The sequence below is a fragment of the Hetaerina americana genome, unplaced genomic scaffold, assembly GCF_022747635.1.
Source record: "Hetaerina americana unplaced genomic scaffold, ioHetAmer1.1.p SCAF_6, whole genome shotgun sequence".
NCBI classification, from domain to species: domain Eukaryota; kingdom Metazoa; phylum Arthropoda; class Insecta; order Odonata; family Calopterygidae; genus Hetaerina; species Hetaerina americana.
In genome coordinates, this window is record NW_027287205.1 from 73,022,952 (window position 1) to 73,042,632 (window position 19,681).

A 19,681-nucleotide genomic window follows, 5' to 3' on the forward strand; every position below is an offset into this window, starting at 1 on the left:
GATGACAATAGTACAATCAATGAAAACTTTAGAGAAGATAGGAGTGGGGTGGAGGGATAGACTCACGATGGGGGTTGTTAAGCAAAGAGTAAGATAGGGACGTCTACCATAATATTTTATTTTCAAAATATGTTACATACGGAAGACGAAGTAAGGTAAGCATGTAAAATATAGAAGCATACGTAATATGATTGGTATTATACCGTGTCAAAAATCATTGGTATTTAACCGTTTAGGGTATTTTATTGATTAGAAACAGATTACAAGTATACAATGATTCCGATTGATATTCCATTTGCCATTCCTAAGCACAGCATTAAATGTGACACTATAATAAACCCTTTCCAATTCAGCATATTCCCTTACTCCCTTCATAACATGTGTATCAGACTCCTACTTTCCTTTGTCGTTGTTCCCTCTATCATAGTCTTCAACATCACATGGTCAATCTTAACGTTCTTTTCCTTTCTTTCCTCCTTTCTTTAGATTTCTCCCAGTGCTCCCCTCTCCGGCCACTTCCCTGTTTGATATCGTTTCTGTTCACTTCACCTTTTCCATTGTTCTCCACACCCACATTTCAAAAGCATCCAATTTAAATCTATCATCTCCCTTTAACGAACGATCATATTATGGTGCCATACAAAACCAAGCCTCACATCAAAGTTTAAACGAGACTTTTCTTAATATGCTTACCCAACGTCATGACTTCCATCCCCTTTCTGAAAGCTTCTTTGCCTAACGCAATTATTCTACTTATGTCCTAATGACTATTTTGGCCAAAACACTTCCGAGAAGTTAAAATATTCCGCTAGCTATGCTTAAAAACTCTTTATCCTAATGCATAACTTACCTTTCCAGTTTGCCTAAACTTACAGTATCTTTGTTTTGTTTACAATGATTCTCATTCCATAGATATCGCACTGACTTAACACTCAGTAAAATACTTAACGCTTAGCACCTAGCATTGGAGATCGGGGTTTTGTGGTGGCTATCTTACTGGCTTCCCACCCAGAGGGCCAGGGTTCGAATCCTGGTGGCGTCGAATATTTTCAGTGGTATCTCGATCGCTACTGGAGGTGCTTTGTGTTGGGCACCTTGAGTGAGTTTGCCGTCCGTCGGAAGGGACGTTATGCTGCGTACCCCTTTTCTTAAGGCTAATGCCAACGCCGGATTTCTCTCCATTCTTTCCTGTCCATCCCTAATGGACAAATGACCTTAGCTATAGGTCGCCTCCCCTAAATACTGCTACTACACTAAGTACTGATCATTAAATTTAGGATTACTGGAAAACTAAAGCTTGAATTTTCCCAAAAATATCTAATTTTATGAATTATCCACCGGCCTTCATTGCTAACGTCAACATTTCTCGTGTCTCCTTTGCCACTTCCTCCACATGCACGTTGAAAAGTCCTGGGGATAATGAGCAACCCTATCTTACTCCTCTTCTTAACAAGGCCCATCCGGACTCTCCATCCCCCACTCGCACCCGAGCAGTCTATCATATGTACAGATTGCGGATAAATCTCCTATCCCTACAATTTATTCATTGTTTCTACAAAATTTACTTTTTGAAATGATTTTTGCAATCTAAGAAAAAGATAAATGTATTTTGATTTTATTCTATATTTGTCTTCATTAGTAAACTCATTTCTCCAGTGGCATCTTGAGTGGATCTCCCCTTCCTGAACCCTAACTGATCGTCCGCCATGTAATAATTTGCCGTGATCTCCATTCTCTTATTGATGACTCTGAGAAACACTTAAGCTGCGTGCTAAATATAAATTATTGTTCTCGAGACCTGAGATACGGCCGCTTTCTCCCTTTTTCGGGATAGGAATTAACGCTGATATGACAAATTAGTCCTTTTAACCAATCTTCCAACGTATTTATCAACACTTACTCGTAGGTAATTTCACAGGAATATTGGTCCCCACACTTTTATTTAATTTCCATTTCGATAATGTCATTTCTATCTCGCCATCAAGTATGCCTAAACCTTAGTTATCGTCATCTGCGTCATATTCTCTGTCTAGTCTGGCTGGCCTAATATAGTTTCATTTAAAGACAAGCAATCATATGGTGGGACTAGAGTATACAATCATTTAGAGGACATAATTTCGGGTGTTCCTGGAGGGAAATATTTGATCACTATGGGATATATGGGACAACGATAGGCGAAGGTAATGAGGAAGAATGGTAGTGAGATGGGAGAAACATTTAAGGAACAAGGAATTACCACTGGGAGAATGCAATAGAATTTTGTCGGTGACCGGGCTTTATCCTTATGAATAATAATTTGTTTCAAACCCATAATAGATTATTATATGCATAGAAAAAAGCCTTGGGATCCTAAATGATATCAGTTTGAATATTTTATTGTTAGGCACAGATTTAGTAACTCAGTGAATTATTTGCACACCTTCCCGGTGGCGAATACGGACTCGGAAATGCCACTAACACTTGCCATAAAAAAAACAGAAATATGGCTTAGCGCTCCCTGAAGTATTACAACTCTGCATTTTCATGTCATAGAAGTGTTTCATATATATCCCCTATGATAACTGATCAATTCTGTGTATTAGTGGTTAAACAATATATTACCATCCAGCATTTCTCTTTTTATGTATTTATTAAATTGAAATTTAGCAATATGCCAGATGGAAAGGTTTAGTTAAGTAGTCAAATATTTAATAAGAACGCAGGGAAATGTAGTGTTGAAACAAACAAAATGGAAAGAATGAAAGGATTGTGAAAGAAAATTTTCTGCCAAATCAGGATTTGGAATTCTTTAGCCAAATTAAAAATATACTCGATATCGCTAATATTTCTTAAGTATCTGATGAATTAATGTCTTAGATCTAATGAAGTTAGTTGAGCATTCCATTTTATCCTCGCTATAACCTAATGCTTATATTGAACATTTTTTTCGTTGCTTATTTCAAGCGTTTAGAGAATTTTGTTATACTGAAGAATTTTTGGCCGGTAGGTATGTAAATTTTCAAACTTGATTTCGAAGCTTTGCAGGAATTTCTCTCAGACACTCATTCGTAATGCAAAAGCGAATGCTTGAGTCACATTGTGCTATTCTTAACCTAGTTTGGACGTTTGAGAGTAAGAAGAGAGGTTTTTGGCCGAGCTTCTAATTCCACTATTCAAACTCAGATTCTTCCAGAGGGGCCACACAAATCCCATCCCTTGTTTGACCCAGATTTTATCATTCCTCTACCGAAACAACAATGCGCCCTTGTTAATGGCGTGAAATTGGGCTATTTGCATAGACACTAGTTTGGATGGAAACCAAACTCCACTCGAACCAAGCGGTAATTTCAGTCGAAATATCTGAGATTCGAGGGGTGCACAATGTGAAAAATTTTCAAAATAAAACGATGGCGTAGTTTATGCATAGTCATTCGACTTGATTCAATCTTGAGGGTAAGATATTTTAATATCAAATTGAGGTTGCAGCAGTCATAAAACTTTGGCCCCATATTCTCAGTTGGTATTTTTTGGGAGCCTAAATGCTTTTAACCTTTTTTAGGCAGTAACGTTAGTGTGACATTGCTAAGTGGTATGAATATTGAGGGTGTCATTTATATTAATATGGGATATTTAATTTTCGGAACGTATTACTTTGAACTGAGGATATAATTAGCTGTATTGAGAATAGTGATGCATATAGAAAATAGTAAAATCATTTCGGGGAACACAATGACGCAGAATAATCTTCAGCTATCGGAACAAGAAAGCATTTATTGAATGCAGGATTTAGCGATACTGTAGGCACTATTTTTCGTCCGGAGAAGCAGGTTTTTCTTTGAATCGAGGATAAAGAATAGTGCTGTACATTAAAAAAAGGATATATGATTTTTGAATGAATATTCAAAAAATAGCCCAGTGGTTAAACATATCTCTCAAATTCTTTAATAATAAATTAATTTTTGTAATGCTGTCATAACACGTGATCATTAAGAATTGCGAAACGGGTATAAAGTATAACGAAAAGGAAAAGAAGATCACACGAAGAAGCGCGAAAGGAATATACATATGATGAGTAAACAGACAGAAGTTACATGGATGAACTATCTGGGCGTGTGAGTTGGCGTTAGTAATGGAAGGACAGCGGGCTGATCACAAGAAGTCTTCGAAATGAAATGTATAAACTACTGACAGAAAAGTTCTTCACAAAGATAAGGAGGAAAGAATTCTGTTAATTTTAAAAAAGGATGCATGAGAACCTGAGGTCCAACGGACAGTAGAAGACTGATAGAGAGAAAAACCATGGGTAAATGAAGCAGAGGGAGGAAATATTAGCAACGTGAACGCTACATTGTAATGAATTTCTGACATTACTCCTCGTGTATCAAAATTGCTAAATTTTCTATCTAAGGACTTTGTTGTATTCTTTGACTTGAGACAGTGTCTATTAAATTCTCTGCATTGAGACGATCCTCAAGATATAAAACTGGTGGAATTAATCCTTTGAGGTACTTTCACACATCTATTCAGTTCAACAAAAGCTCCTAGGAAAGATAGATCTATAGCAACCAGTCACCTTGTTTCATTTTTCTATATCTGAAGGTAATTTAAATGAACTCCCTTCCAAATTATTTGGAATAAAAATGCCTCCAGGTCATTGTACTCTTTCTCCGAAAGGGCTGTCGTATTTAGGCCGAAATTTCGGCAATCATGATTTTATTTATATCTTATAGGCGTTTCGACTTTACCAGATTTTTTCAACATGCAGTTAATTTAAATATGGCCTTAAAATATGATAAAATGCTCAGAAACAGGTGATTAAGATAGTAGGAAAATCACCATTGAGATATCGTGTCTAGTCATATAGATTATAGTTTTAGCTCTATTCATGTTTAACTTATAATGTGCTATTGTCCTTCGCAATTTATTAGAATTGCGTAGCTTTCTCTTTAATGTTCCATGATTTATGTAATACTTTCAATTTCTTCTCTGATGGTGTGAAATTCTCATCACGCGCCCTTATATAATCATTATCAACACGTAAACTGATCTATATGTAATGTATGGCTAACAATATTATTATTTAACATCGGAGGTTATACAGGGGAATTGTGGTATAAATTAAAATGTCAAATTATATGTACATAATTCGCGATCATAGCTTTCCCAAATGCGAGCAATCATACATATATGCATGCGTAATGCTTGTGTAGGTAGTGACTTTAATACGTTGTGTTGAACACGATATTTTGATATTACTGTAGGCCGATTTTGTGTATGTATGGGCGACCCTGTATCTACCTGGCTGAAATGTCCATCAATTTATTCACTCTGGTTAAGGCAAAGAAATGAGGCTAGCAGAATTACAAGAGACATCTCAAACAAGACGCGTGAGGTGGAAGGGAAGATGGATGGTGAATAAAATAAAAGAGGTGAGACATAAAACTGATAGTTCCGAAAGCAGACACGAGGCGAGAGGGAGAAGGCGCTACTACCGACAGGTTAAGAAGACGGATGAGTCATGCGACCAACGGGAAAAGGAAAAGAGGAAGGATCCAGCAATTATCATTTCATTCTGCACACGCACTGCGATGTTCTTTTGACTGTCGCTCTGGCATAGATGGATGAGATGATGTATAGAGATTGCAAGCAAAAAGTATGAAAGGAAGAACCAATTTTAATTTTTTATCCCTTCCACTCTTGTTTGTTGTTTCGTCCTTCATCGAATCACGTAATCTTTGTGAATATTTTGGGAGCGAGCGTAAAAATATTTCATTCACACTGAGCCTGATAATTGAAAAGAGCAGTCTTTCAGAATTTGTGCCCATATGTGTTCTTGGAATTATTCTAAAAACTAAATATTGCCCATTCAGTATTTTTAATATAATTATTTCTGTAATCTCGGGATGTTAAAGAGATTCCGAAATCAAAAATATTACTTGAGTAATAAAATCAAGTTTATGAGTAAATTGTTTCATGGCATCCACACCATTTGAAGGGGGGGATAATTTTGTTTTACCAGTATTACTCCTATTCAACGACATTAATGGCCTCCACTTTTTCATTCTTCGGTCGAATAAAAAATTTGAATATCCTTCTTTTTATAGTAAGGACAAAAAATAGAACGGAGGGAAAGGAAGCAATGCGTGAAGCCCTCTTTTTCCATTTTCGGTAATATATCCCACTAATTCCATTTCCCAGCCATTCTGTCATCTCATTCATTCCTTTAATACTCTTTGATCCATTATTTATTTATTTGGAATTATTCCGGAGAGAGCACTTGACCTTTACATCGCAATATCAACAATTATTATATAGCAATTGACACAAATTTAAATGACTAAGTCCTTGATGTAAGAAACCCCACCCAGGCGGGAATCATACCCTCGACCTTTGGGTTAGCTAACGCGGACATTACCCTGGGGCCACATTACGTATCTATCTGGTATATAATAGATCGTATATTTTGTGTAGAGATGGGTTGTGGATATTCAATGAAAATCATTACCCAACGCAATTCATATCTTAAATTTATTTCTGTGGTCCAAATAGAATTTACTCTCATTTTTTGTTCCTACTCTATGTTCTGATGCACTGATGTTCAGGCTAATTTTTCGATATAAGCCAAAGGAAAGTGTCAGTCGGGAAATATGAAATTACATTTCATTCTTAAACACCACCAAAGAGTTTATCAACTAATGGATTTCGGGAGAATAAATTGAAATAATTTAATTTACTGTTAATGCTGGTCAAGTCGTAGATATGGCGGAAAAAAATATATCCGACAAGATGTTGAAATTTGGAGTTGTGTCTTTTGGAGAAATACGGTAATGAATTTTTTACATTCCAATTGACCAATTTAACCTGTGAAAGAGGTGAGAAAAACATGACGTTCGCGACAGACCACGGTCTGTAAAATAGAGATTTTGGTTTTTTCCTATTGGTAGGCAGTATTTTTCAGTATGCTTTCACCTGATTTTCAATTTTTACTCTCGGATATGCAAATGGAATTCAGGTGCATCTCGCTTGCTGCTCAGTATCCCATTTAACGTGGTATATAATATCCATACTACAGGTGGTATATAATATCCATAATGCACCTGTATTTTGCAGAGGTGTCATGTAAATGTTTTCTTTTAAATAGGATCATGGAAAAAAAGAAAGTGGTTTATCATGAAGAATGGTCCGACCATTTGATTAGCGGAACCTAAGCAATTCTTCTTAAGCCCATTCCTGAAACTTGCGCCCTGCCTAACTTAAGTAAGACGGTACATATACATTCTCGTTCAGCTGCAGGCGTTGAATCTGAGGGATGGAGGATTTTTCAAGCATGCCCTGGTAAATTTTACCGACCATGGAGAAAAATGACCCGACAATTCTCTCTTTCATCATCCCACTCCAAAAATTGCCCGTATTTGACATTTTCTCGTGCCTTCGGTTTCCCAATCGCCGTATGCTCACATGCCAAAATTTGGGGGCTTAGTTTAACATGCTCGTGAAAGATTAGTTCGTGGGCTTTCTATGACATGGGCTACTTAATTAGTCTTGCGCAACACGTTAAAATGCTCATAAAGGACCGGAAATTGTATTTATAGAAGCGCTTAGCACCGATATTTTAACAAAGTGACTTAAAAAATATGAAGACAATTTAGCATATGCACAGAAATTGAACATTGATTCAAGAAATAAATTATTGTATATTTTTTACCAGGTAGGGTACTTCAGGGTCTCAGGAATCAGTATCCTTGCACCAGGATAATTTTGATCCTCCAATATTTTGATTTTATATTGACTATTTTTCACTTTATTGTGGCAAGATTGTGGAGAATTTATCGCATAAAGAGCACGGAAACCAAACATTTTATTTCTTATCTCGGAATCCACTTGATAAAAGGATATTTTTATTGGAATTTATATAAAATTTGTGCTCGTTTCTGGAGCCTTCCGCGTTTTCCCTTTTCATATTTTTTTATCACTCGCTATCGACCCTCGCTCAAGGCTGTGAATCGGGTCGTTTATCGGAAATAAAATCCTTGATGAATCTTTCCGGTTATTTTTGACGGGTCGACTACCCGAAATGACGTAGGTGGCATTCATTATTATTACAGTCGGCCGGGCTTGGTAACGAAAATGGGGCTCATTAAAAATATTTCAATTTTAAATGTAATTAAATTTAAAATCACAAAAGTAGTTCGGATTCATTTTTTACGTTGTTTTTTTGTCATCATTATCTTTTTTCTCTTAATTATCCTCTAAGTTATCTACTCATTTTAATTCATGACCCAAGTCTGCTCGACTTATTTGATAGCTGCGACTTCAGTCCATCCATTGCCACGTATTCATCATGCAATCGATCATTCAGATCCTTAAATTCAAATATGGGTATCAACAGCTCTCTTAAACCGTAATGTTCTTTAATTCCACAAATAAGATTATTACATCGCCATATCATTTCTTTATAGTTATTTTTTTTAATTCTTTCTCTTTAGGTGAACAATGTTCCGGTTTCCATCGCTCTTCATTCACCAGTGTGGAAATTAGCATAAGTGTTGAAGTCAACGCCAGGTATTCACAACTTTCATTTCCTGAGGTACATGATCTAAGCAAGTATTTTAATCCATTCATCTAGGAATGCTTTCTCATTTTTAGATTTAATTTTCTCGGTAAATATGATCCTCTAACATAGTTTTGGCAATTTTTCTCATGATATCCTTAGAGCTTCCTACTATTTATCTCATATGACTTTCAGTCAAGTCTAGGATTCCATATTCCTAATTTTTCTTCTGTTAAGGCAACCAGAAATCCGATAAATTCACTATTGCTTTCCAAATACTATGAAGATGGTTATATTTTTATTGATTCTCTATTTCCCCTAAGTCCTTACTCTATTACCATCTAGATGACCAACGAGATTATCGAATTCACTTGAGAGTTAAAACGTTGACAATGAAAAAAGTACCTCTACTCATTACGCCTCCATCCACCTTAAACAAAATAATGACCAATTGTGCTATACAGTAATTACTCTTCAAAACATTGCTGTATCAACATTCGTCTGCTCCTACGATTTTCAAATTGGTTTTCCGAAGGGAAGTTTTTCAATTTTTCTCTATACACATCCACCTGATTTTCATGCTAATATATTGGGTCTATAAGAAACGATTTCCGTGATGAAGTGGCCCTCGATTTATTGGTTCCCCTTTTGCTTAGTAATAAAATTCCTCTTTAAGTCCTCTGGCAATATTACTTTTCCGTGGCTCTCTCGGATATAAAAAAAACATTTCCTGTTTTTTGGCTTACTGAGCCTTGTCATTTTTTATTTCACAGTTACTTGTTAACATTTAATGAGTTTGATCGCGTCAAATAAGAAATGTCAGCAATTTATTTGCGTCCTTGGATTCCTCGTTCACACCACATATTTCAATAGCCTATTTTCTAATGGTCTCAGCTCTTGACAGAGTTCCATTTTGAATATTTCTTTCTGTATCATCCTCGTATTAGCGCAGTATATTTGCATTCCCAACCTTATCGAATTTTGTTTTCAATCATCACAGGTGTGTCTTGTCAACTAAGGGCTTATTTATGTATTCTTTTGATGCTTCCCTTATTCTTGATTTCATTAACTTTTTCACACTTTTCTGTTCTCTTCTTTCTGTTTAGGGCTCTAGTGTGACTTCCTTCAATAACATCTATTGAAGGGATTCTTCACCTTTGATTCTGAGATAATTTTCCTTTTCCTAATGCATGTCCGCAAATATATGTTGCAATCCATACCCGCCCGATTACATGCTCCGGCCCTTTTTCCGTTTATATCCGAAATTACTTGAAATGGTTCTCCAAAAGTATTGCTTATAGTCCTTTTAGAAATAACTATCACATTTAATTATCAACTCAAGAAAATGGCAAATGTGGATTATTGATGTTTAAAAATGGACCTATTTGGATTGTATTTAATTAAAATAATATGATAGCATCTATTTGTAAGTTCAAAACTGCATCCCCAGAAAGATACAATATTTCTCTGGGCGCTATGAGCTTAAAATGCTTTATTGTTTCTCTATTACGTGTAAAAATTAATTTAACTACATTTCTCACGCTGAAGAAGTATTCCTTGTCATTTTTAAACGGGAGATTTCGAAGTGACGTCCATCCTGTTTGGTGCCTAAAAAATAAGCAGCATCAAGGGACTCATCCAATATGGGGAAGACATGTGGGAAGACAGAAATTGATAAATCACAGAGGAAAGACTGTAGGAGAAAATGTGACATGACAGAGAAAACCAATTAAATGTAGGAAGTAGATATGGAAGGATCTCTCGTTATTTTTTTTCTTCTACTTATTCAAGATTCGTCTTCAACGAATGCGTAGATAATTGCGACTGGTGCTCCTTGAGAGATTTCGTGGCATATACGTCGCGTGAGCACGCTCGTGACAGGTGAAGAGCGAATCTTCTCGGTGCCAGAGTCGGGAGAAACAAGGTGGAGAGCAGGAGGGAGAGGTTGCAGTTGGAAGTGTTGTAGCCGGTGTCGAGGGAGAGAGGCGGGGGTTTAAAGCGGGAAGTATTGTGGGGTGGGCGGCTTGGTAATTATCTCAGCAGCAGCAGCGTCTCGTAGGAGCGGATGCGACGCATGGCGGAGCACACCATCGAAGGGAGGGAAGAGAAGCAGGAGTGAAGTCGTTGGAACCGAATGCTCTGTGCTTGATATCTGCAGTTCGAGTAATGAATTTTTGATGAAGGAGATTTTAAATTGAGGAAATATTTAAATAGGCATTACATTTTGCCCTTAATAATAATTAAAAGGAAAATTTTTATTAGGTGAAATCGACAACTTAAAAGCTGTGTCGGGTGGACTCAGCACGACTGCTATATGCATACTATTTGCTTTTTTGCTTAATCAGCACAAAATCCATAGGACTAATAATTTATCGTCATATATATATATATATATATATATATATATATATATAGTACAATACACAGTAACACACAATATAGAAACACAAAAAAAGAAGAACACTCACACGTATTTTCTTGATATTACGACGGAAACAATCCGTCTTCATCTGAAGATATAGAAGTAATGACTTAATAAGTCATTACTTCTATATCTTAATAAGTCATTACTATATCTTCAGATGAAGACGGATTGTTTCCGTCGAAATATCAAAATACTTGTGAGTGTTCTTCTTTTTTTGTGTTTCTATATTGTGTGTTACTGTGTATTGTACTATTCGGAGCTTCCGTGTTATGTCTACGAAACCTGGCGAACTTCGTGCCACCTAACAATCAATAAATAGTTTAGTTACACTATTTATAAATCAAGAACGGCTGTACCGATTTTAATCATACTTGACTTGTTATAATAATATAAGGAAAAAATACTACAAAAATAAGTACTACAATGGCTTGTCAGAAAGACATTTTCTTTATTCAATCTATATATACATTCTGGTTTATTCTCTCGAGTCAAGCGCCTCCTGGTACACATTATTTTTTGTTTTGTCATCAGGTTCAAGAATGAAATAAAGCGGAAGGTTCACCAGCACATGAACGTGCCACATATAATTGAATATGAGAAATACATGGATTTTCTAGATTCAGACCATAAACGCTCAACGATTGGCTTTATGATTTGTTAATCGTCATCACGAATGCAACATGAATTGGGAATTGAATTCGTTTAAACTCAAAGGGGATATCGGTTGGAATCGTGAGAATCCTCGGAATGAGATCTTCCTCATCTTTGAATTTCCCTTTGAGTATAGTCGCGTGAATCACATTAATCATCAGTTTTTTTAATCACCAAACGCGTTTCATTGTATAGTTTTGGTTGGTTAAGGTTTCGAAGCATCATGACTACCGAGCCAACCTTCACCTGTAAATTGTGCAGTGGGAAGCCATGCATATCCAAGGAGTTTAAAAATTCAAATGGATAGTTGGGACTTCGTCTTCGTCTGTGACACAGTCAATAGATTTTAATGAATGCACTGTTCCAACGATATGATTCTGAATCACAAAGTTTAAGTCATCCACATCTTTGTTCTTGGCCGCCTAAATTGCTCGCTCAATCAACCATTTGTGATTTTGGCGGTCATCAATGATGTCCGGGAACACTTTGTTGATGAGCTCATCTTTCGATGAAACGAAATTGCAAAAATTCCGAGGAAATAAAATCAATCCGCTCAATTCGTCGACATGAACATGGCCATTACCGAGAGTCAACTATCGCTTGGAGAAATCTTCAGCAGATATATCGTTCAGCAATGCAATTCTCATTTTTGCTCTCAGTTGATGTTTATTCACATAGCGCTACAGATTTAATGATTTGAGGCAAGCGTTTATTTTATCAGCAGCAGTCGATCTTGGAATGACTGGCAGTGTTAGTCGGAAATCGTCAGGCAGTAAAATCATTGCGCAACCAAAGCATCTCGAGTCATTTCGCAGATTTTTCAATGCGCGGTCAAGTGCTTCCAAGGCGCTTTCGCGCGCCGTCGTGAATTCGTCCCATATGATTATTATTAAATGCTACTAAAATTTTGGCCATTGCGGAATGTTTCCAAATGTTACATGTTACTTTCTCAGAATTTCGTAGGTTTAACGGCAATTTAAACACTGAATGAGCCGTGCGACATCCTTCCAACAATGTGGCCGCTATGCCAGAAGAAGCGACTGCTACCGCAATGGCCGATCTCGCACGATCAGTGGCCAAAAGCAATGATATGAGGAATGTCTCCCCAGTTCCACCAGGGGTATCCAAGAAAAATAAGCCACCATTTCCATCATCAATTGCCTTCATTAATGTATCATATTCTTCCTTCTGTTGGGGATTCAGCAGGGGTACATTCGTTTCAACTGATTGGTCTAATTCTTGTCGATCATATTCACGTTCACGTTCCAACTCTCGATTCACCACGTCATTCATTCCATTATATGGCGCTGGTATTCCCAACTTCACTAATAAACTGCCGCACATTAGGTAACACTTGTCTTTAATCAACAGCAATGCCTGGTTATGAATGCATCTCCTAATTTACCTCAATATCGAAATTTCTTGAACTTATACGAATTTTATGCAAAATTTCTTCTGACATATCATCCTTGTATTTGTTCCACAGGTCACGTGGATTGGATGGGAAGCATGTCGAAAGGATGATAGCAAATAATATGAATATCTGACTTGTAGATGCGGAAAAAGTTGCTTCAGCCATTGTTGTGTCCCAATGATTATCGTTTTCAGGTCGTCAGCACGAAATATTGGGCACACTATACCATTAACAGTTCGTGGTGATTCGAATGATATTGGCCCTCTAACATTCACCTGCATCAACCGCAAATAGAAGAATTCATAATTCTTCGGATGAACTGTCTTAATAAGGTCAAAAGTATCAGCAGAGCGCACATCCGGATGACCAGGAACTGCGTCGCCTTGCTTCAGACTTTGAAATTCCTTCGATGAAGCGTTCCAAGTGTAATAACTTGGCGTCTCTGAGTAAAGCAACGTTTGGTCAAACGGATTGCTTCGGCAAGTCGCAAAGAAACTCGTCAATGGTGTCGCCTGAGGTGCTTCAGTTCGTTGAGCAACATTCGATGCGGTGAAATAAACTCTTTGTCCATTCTTCATCATATCCATACATATTCAAGCATATCTTCTGTAACCCATGGCTTCCTGAAGTTTTTCCTATCTACCGTACCTGTTATTTCGTTCGGCTCTCTGTGTATTCCGCGGTTGAGATTTTCCCATTTTTTATAATAGTTTATATTATTTTTATATCATTATTTTTTGAATTAGCTTACTCTCCCTGTGGCTTACAACCTCGACGTGGTGGAAGGGATTGTGCTTTCTGATGATCCCTAGAGCTAGATTAGCGGGAGCGATGATACTTTCTCCTGGTAGGATCACCAATGCAACATATGTTGAAGGATAAGAGCCAGACGAAAGGTAGTCCGCGCAGCGACTATTCTTCATTGGGGCGCCGGGAAAGACCTCTGACCCCAGTGTTGTGGCCATCGAGTAATGTTGCCACGTTAAAAACACCATTTAGGGTGGCGATGGGGCATCACCTCAAATATTATCCAACGAACCTATGAGATTATAAAACTGAGACCTGGCAACTACGCAACTGATGACGAAAGAGTCAAGCGGATCAGAAAATATTTTAAACGACTTATTTAGCCAATAAATAAAAACTTTATGCCGTAGACTTTTTGACTGGCCTTTTAAATATGTCCTATTTCAAGAGTTTGAGCTATAAGTTAGAAAATCCATTAATCGGTGCAATACATTTCACAGTCAGTTAAATATTCAATCGGACATTTTTCGCCAATACTTAATCAATTCAGTTAAATTAAAAGGTTTCAATTTATTCTGCCCACAGTACCTTATTTATTCTCATCTTTGCACACACACAAAGATGCAGCTATCGCGTAATTTTTATCAGAAAACTGCCCTAACTGGTTTAGACATGTAGACACGTTGGTGTTTCTTTTGTTAAGACGACGATACATTTTTAAGTCCAAAGTCAGTTTTGATTTCAATGACGTACATTTATGCCAGCTGGATTTCATCTTACCGACAGAAGCTTCAGAGATTGAAATGAAATAGTTTTAGCAATATGTATTTTTAAATTATAATCCGTTTAAAACACGTACGTAATTCATTGATCGAGACGGCAAAAACGCTAGAAACTACTAAGTTGAAGATAATAAAATTCTGCGTCTTCGGTTCTCCGTAATATAAAATATTAGGGCAAAAACATTACCATCGTAGTTTATAATAGCTAAAGGAATAGATAAAAGAAAAGCAATCAAAAATAAATAATATGAAAAATCCTGCACTGACTTGCAAAAAGAGGCTTAAATGGCTTTCGCGAGTACTCGAATTTTTTAAAAATGTTTTCAGCATGCTATTAAGCTTACGGCATCAACAGCTCTGGAAACGATTCCCAATGGACAGTTAAAGGAGGATATTCCGCCGCGATATGGGTGCGGGTGATGAGGTTTATAACAGATTTCACGACAGCGTCCTACAGTCGTAATCTTCCATATTTGCAAGAGATAACGGTGCAACTTATGAGATGGGAGGAGCAATTCACATCCCTCAATCACCTCCGTTTAATTCGGTAGATAAAACGTTCAGAATATTTCCCAGGCCTAAGATCGTCTTTTCTTCCACACTTACCTTAAACGTTCATATCCGAATATATATTGGGCACCATTTAATATGGAAACCAATAAACGTACAATGTGCAGTCTTTAAATGCCCCTAACTTCCTGGGCTCTGATGGTATTTTTATTCGAAAGACATTCGCCCTTTGAAATCTTCTTCAGTTCTAAGACGTGCACTTGAATTCAAAAGGAGAGTTGTGTTTTATCGCCTGTTTCCATGTCTCACTCTCATATCCTTCGGTGAAACATTAGTGCTGGTTATCCACCTTCAAACAAATTGATGACTGACATGACCAAGTTTTTGCGCATGGTGAAACGTTTCTCCGAGGCGTCGGATCATTTTTTTCTACAAAAGGTGTCGGAAATGTACATGGTCTCACATGCACTAGGCGGTATATTCGGAGAAGTTTGATGAAATGAGGTTTGGGGATCCATGCGGTGAGGATTATGGACATCATCGCTGGAGACTGCGGAAATACGCGTCATCTTATAGCAGACTTAACTTTGAATAAACAAGTTCAACATGCATAGCGGGAAAGTCGAAAATGAAATATGAGAAAACGAAAGGGTTACTTTCTTATTTCATTATACCTCACATAGTACACGCCTTGATATTTTGGAATCGATCTGAGAAACTAATCAGTTCAAGGATAGAGCAAATTAAATTATTAAAATACGTATTTTTTCGGGAGTGATGAGCTAGCGATTCGGGCCCTCTAGCTTCTATTTTGATAATTAAGAATGGTGCCTTTCAAAAATCTGAGAACTAACTTTATTTTCTTCGATAATGTTTTGAAGTTTATTTAATTTTCTCCCCTTTCCATGATTTCTGAGAAGATATATTCTTAACAGTGAGCATGAACATAGTATTTGCTGGGTGAACTTCCTAAACATTGAACATTTTCTAAATTATAGAAAAAATTGCGCTGGGAGCCATGAGGTAACTCGGAACTCGAAATCTTATTTCTTTTCCGATTCTCATCGTCTTGTCTTTTCTGTTACACTGAAGGCGCCGAGAAAATAGCATTATGAGGCAGAAATTATTTTGCTATGATAACAGAAATTTTATAATTTATGAATACCCAAGTAAAGAAGATCAATCTACTTCCAATGCTTATGGATATCTCCACTGGTTGAGACAGCAAAATTCAAGCCGTCTGGAGTCCATTTTGTAGACCCAATTCTAGCGTAGACCCATTCCTTATGTTGACAACCTGATTTGGTGCGAGAGGTAATGTGTCTACAGGGTTTCCAAAGAGTGTGGGTGCCACTCGCATACATTTGAGCTTATAACGCAGCATGACTAAAGCCGTCTAATATCCTTAAACCTGCAGTGAAGTTCCTTTCTCATGCCGTCGGATATATAGAGATTAATTTTGCCGTTGAGCTATACTGTCGGATATATGGCTTCAAACATTCGTTGTCACATCCAAAATTTATGGCCATAGTACAAACTGAGCGAAGCACTCAAAGTTAATACATTCCTATAATTTATGAACGTCTTTATGCCCTATTTTAATACCTAGTCATCTTAATCCTGTTATCCAGACGTCTGTGAGGCAGTATCCGGTATATTGATCGCTTTAGAATATATTGTATTCAATAGATTGTTGTTTATCTCTACCCGGTTTTTATTTGTATCAGTCCGTTCTATTTTTAATATGTAAATAAAAAACAAATGATTTTGATTTAATTCAAAATAGGAGTACGCTATAGTATGAAGATCGGAAAATTTTAGAAATGTATTGTGAGAGTCATACATGAGGTGGGCTCCTATAGCAGATAACTGGAATCATTTATTGTCATTTGGTTTCTCCATTATTTGACCATATTTCGATGATTAAAAGTAAATTCGTCGACATACAGTATCCCTGGTTTATAGGTCTCACAGATATAACTACCGGCCAAGTTTTAATCGATAGCCAATACTTTGTGCTAAGGCCACCCTTTGAATTGGTTGGATTGAATCAATGCTTTTTCACCGTTATCATTTATTTCTCATTAAACATTCACTACGGGAAAGCAAAATATTTCAACCAAATCATTCGCATTTACTGATGGAAAGTCGATATAACTCATTGGGGAGGCTTAACTATAACCTTAGGTTCATCGAAGTAAACACTAAGCGAGTAGCACCATTCACCGCATTTTTGCCACGGTCTTAATCACTTCCCAATCTATTTACCTACTGCCGTGGGTTTAAAAGGCACTCAGTGGCTGTAATAGACCGCGTAGATTCAGCAGAGCAGATAGAAATAGCCCGCTGGAGGGCGACGGTCTATGGTTGGGGGGGATTGGTAAAAGAGGGAAAGAAATGGAATTAAAAAAAAGGATTAAATTAAAAGGGCGTGAACGGGAGAGGGGTGGGGAACTATCTGCGCAGTTAGTTCCCAGTTCCGCCGCGCCAGCACTGCCGGAAGCACCTCCGTCCGTCGGTCTTTTCTACCCCTACGTCTGCCAGCCCTCACCCTCCCTCCCGCTTAAACGGGGCCAGTCATTCTCATCAGCATAAACGTCAGCGGAATAGCGCTTTGGCCATAAATTGCGGCCTGGCCCACATAGTGAGCACACAGTAACAGTTTGCAAATACCCACTCCCTCCTGCCGTCCCATTCCTCCTCCTCTGCCCCGTTGGCTAAACTCCACAGGCTCTCTTTTTGCGGGCGCTGAAAAAACCCTGCGGAAGCACTGTAAAAAAATCAAGTGCCGAACGGTATCCGGGAGAGGGTTAGGGATTCGAACAAAAAAAAAATTCTACGTTAGCAAGTGGCCGTGGTTGGAAAATGCAAAAAGTTGGGTGGTCGGAATAAATAGCAAGTGTTTTAGTTCGCTAACTGCTTTCTGACTACCTATGGCACCATTGACGAGGCCACGGCTGCGCTTCTCAGCGGCGACATTGCTGAAATTATTCTTAAAGATACGCCTCCATGTCCGGCATTTTTGTGATCAGTCATCATTAAAGATCCTCTTTACTCTTTTCCTAGCGTTTCATTTCTTATGGTATTCGTTATGTCCATCCAATATGTCCTTATCCTTATGGTATCCAATATGTCGGAAAATAATTCTGGAAAGTTTGAAAAAAATACGCGCCGCATGAATATTCATGAATAAGAGTGGTGATGAGGGTTGGAATTGAATTAAATTAATGATTGCAACTTAACCAAAGGCAGTTACTTCTCTTTTAATAATTAAGTTTATTGTTTACATTGATGGATCATGTGTAAACTAACAAACGTAACTCATTGTTCTCTTGACGCATTTAACAGCCTCTATGTAATCGCGCGATCGTGGTGTGACGCATGAAAGCATATAAAACGACTAAATATGCCCACATAGTTTTCCCTCTGTACATTTAAATTTGTGGAAGTCAATAAAGCTGACCATTTTTTGAGGTTCCTGTTATTCATAGGGATTCATCAATCTGTTAAGGGTTCTGGTGGGTAGACTGTTTAAATATTCCAGCCTAATATTTGCTACCCTTACGCTCATTCCGTTTGCGCATTTGGGTAGGTATAGAAAAATAAATTTCTCGCGTTTTTCATATAATTTCATATAAAATAGAGCAAGAAGGTAATTTTCTAGAAGTCATTATATGGCCTACATATTTTTTTGTCTATTTTTTGTCGAAAATTTTCATGGCATGAAACGAGGTCTATTCCTATGTAGTGAATTTATTTAAATAATATCGAGTATAAGTAAATTTTAAGCAGTCTCTTACCTGACTTTCCTGGTTTGTCTGTAATAATGTTTGCCTCTTTATTTCTAGATTTCGGCGTGATGTAATATATTATAAAATATTTTGAAAATTTATTTTCTATAATTAAACGTATGAGGGCCATTATAGTTGAACTATGTTGGCATCAAAATATGTATCCTGCACAAGGTTAGAGCATACATGTAAGGTGATCAGGATCGACTGATCGATCCAAGATCTTTTGATCTAAATTCTGAGGACGTTGCAATTATTTATTGCAATTTCTTGTTCCACGAAATTATAGCGGAAGAAGTAGTAATTAAACATCCGAACGACATCGTTAATGGTGGTGCATGATTGCATTCCTAGTAGAATAAATTACTCTTCAATATTTCCGATTTGATTTTTTAAACAATAAACCCTTCCATTTCATTACCGCAAAACGATTGGAGGGCCATTGCACAATGATTTATGATCTGAGGACCCTCACGCTTTAGCCAGATGAACGCACTAGTATAAACAATTACTCATCCGGCATGTATTTCTGGATAACCAGGACAAAAAATATTTCTCGAGAAGGATCTCGAGAACTCAGTGATATTTTGATACTGCACACATCGTTGTGGTTCAACTTAGATATTTCCACTGTTTGTTTTGTCATCTGTAGTTGTTTTTGCAAGAACTATTTCAGTTTTACAAGCATAGAATGCATATTTTACGAAGCTATTAGGATTCCTAACGGCATACTACGTTGAGAACTTGACATATTACTCAAAAAATAGCGAAAGTTTCATTGAACTTTACCACATCAGAAAATTACGAACTTGAGTAAAAAAGGGGCTCCAG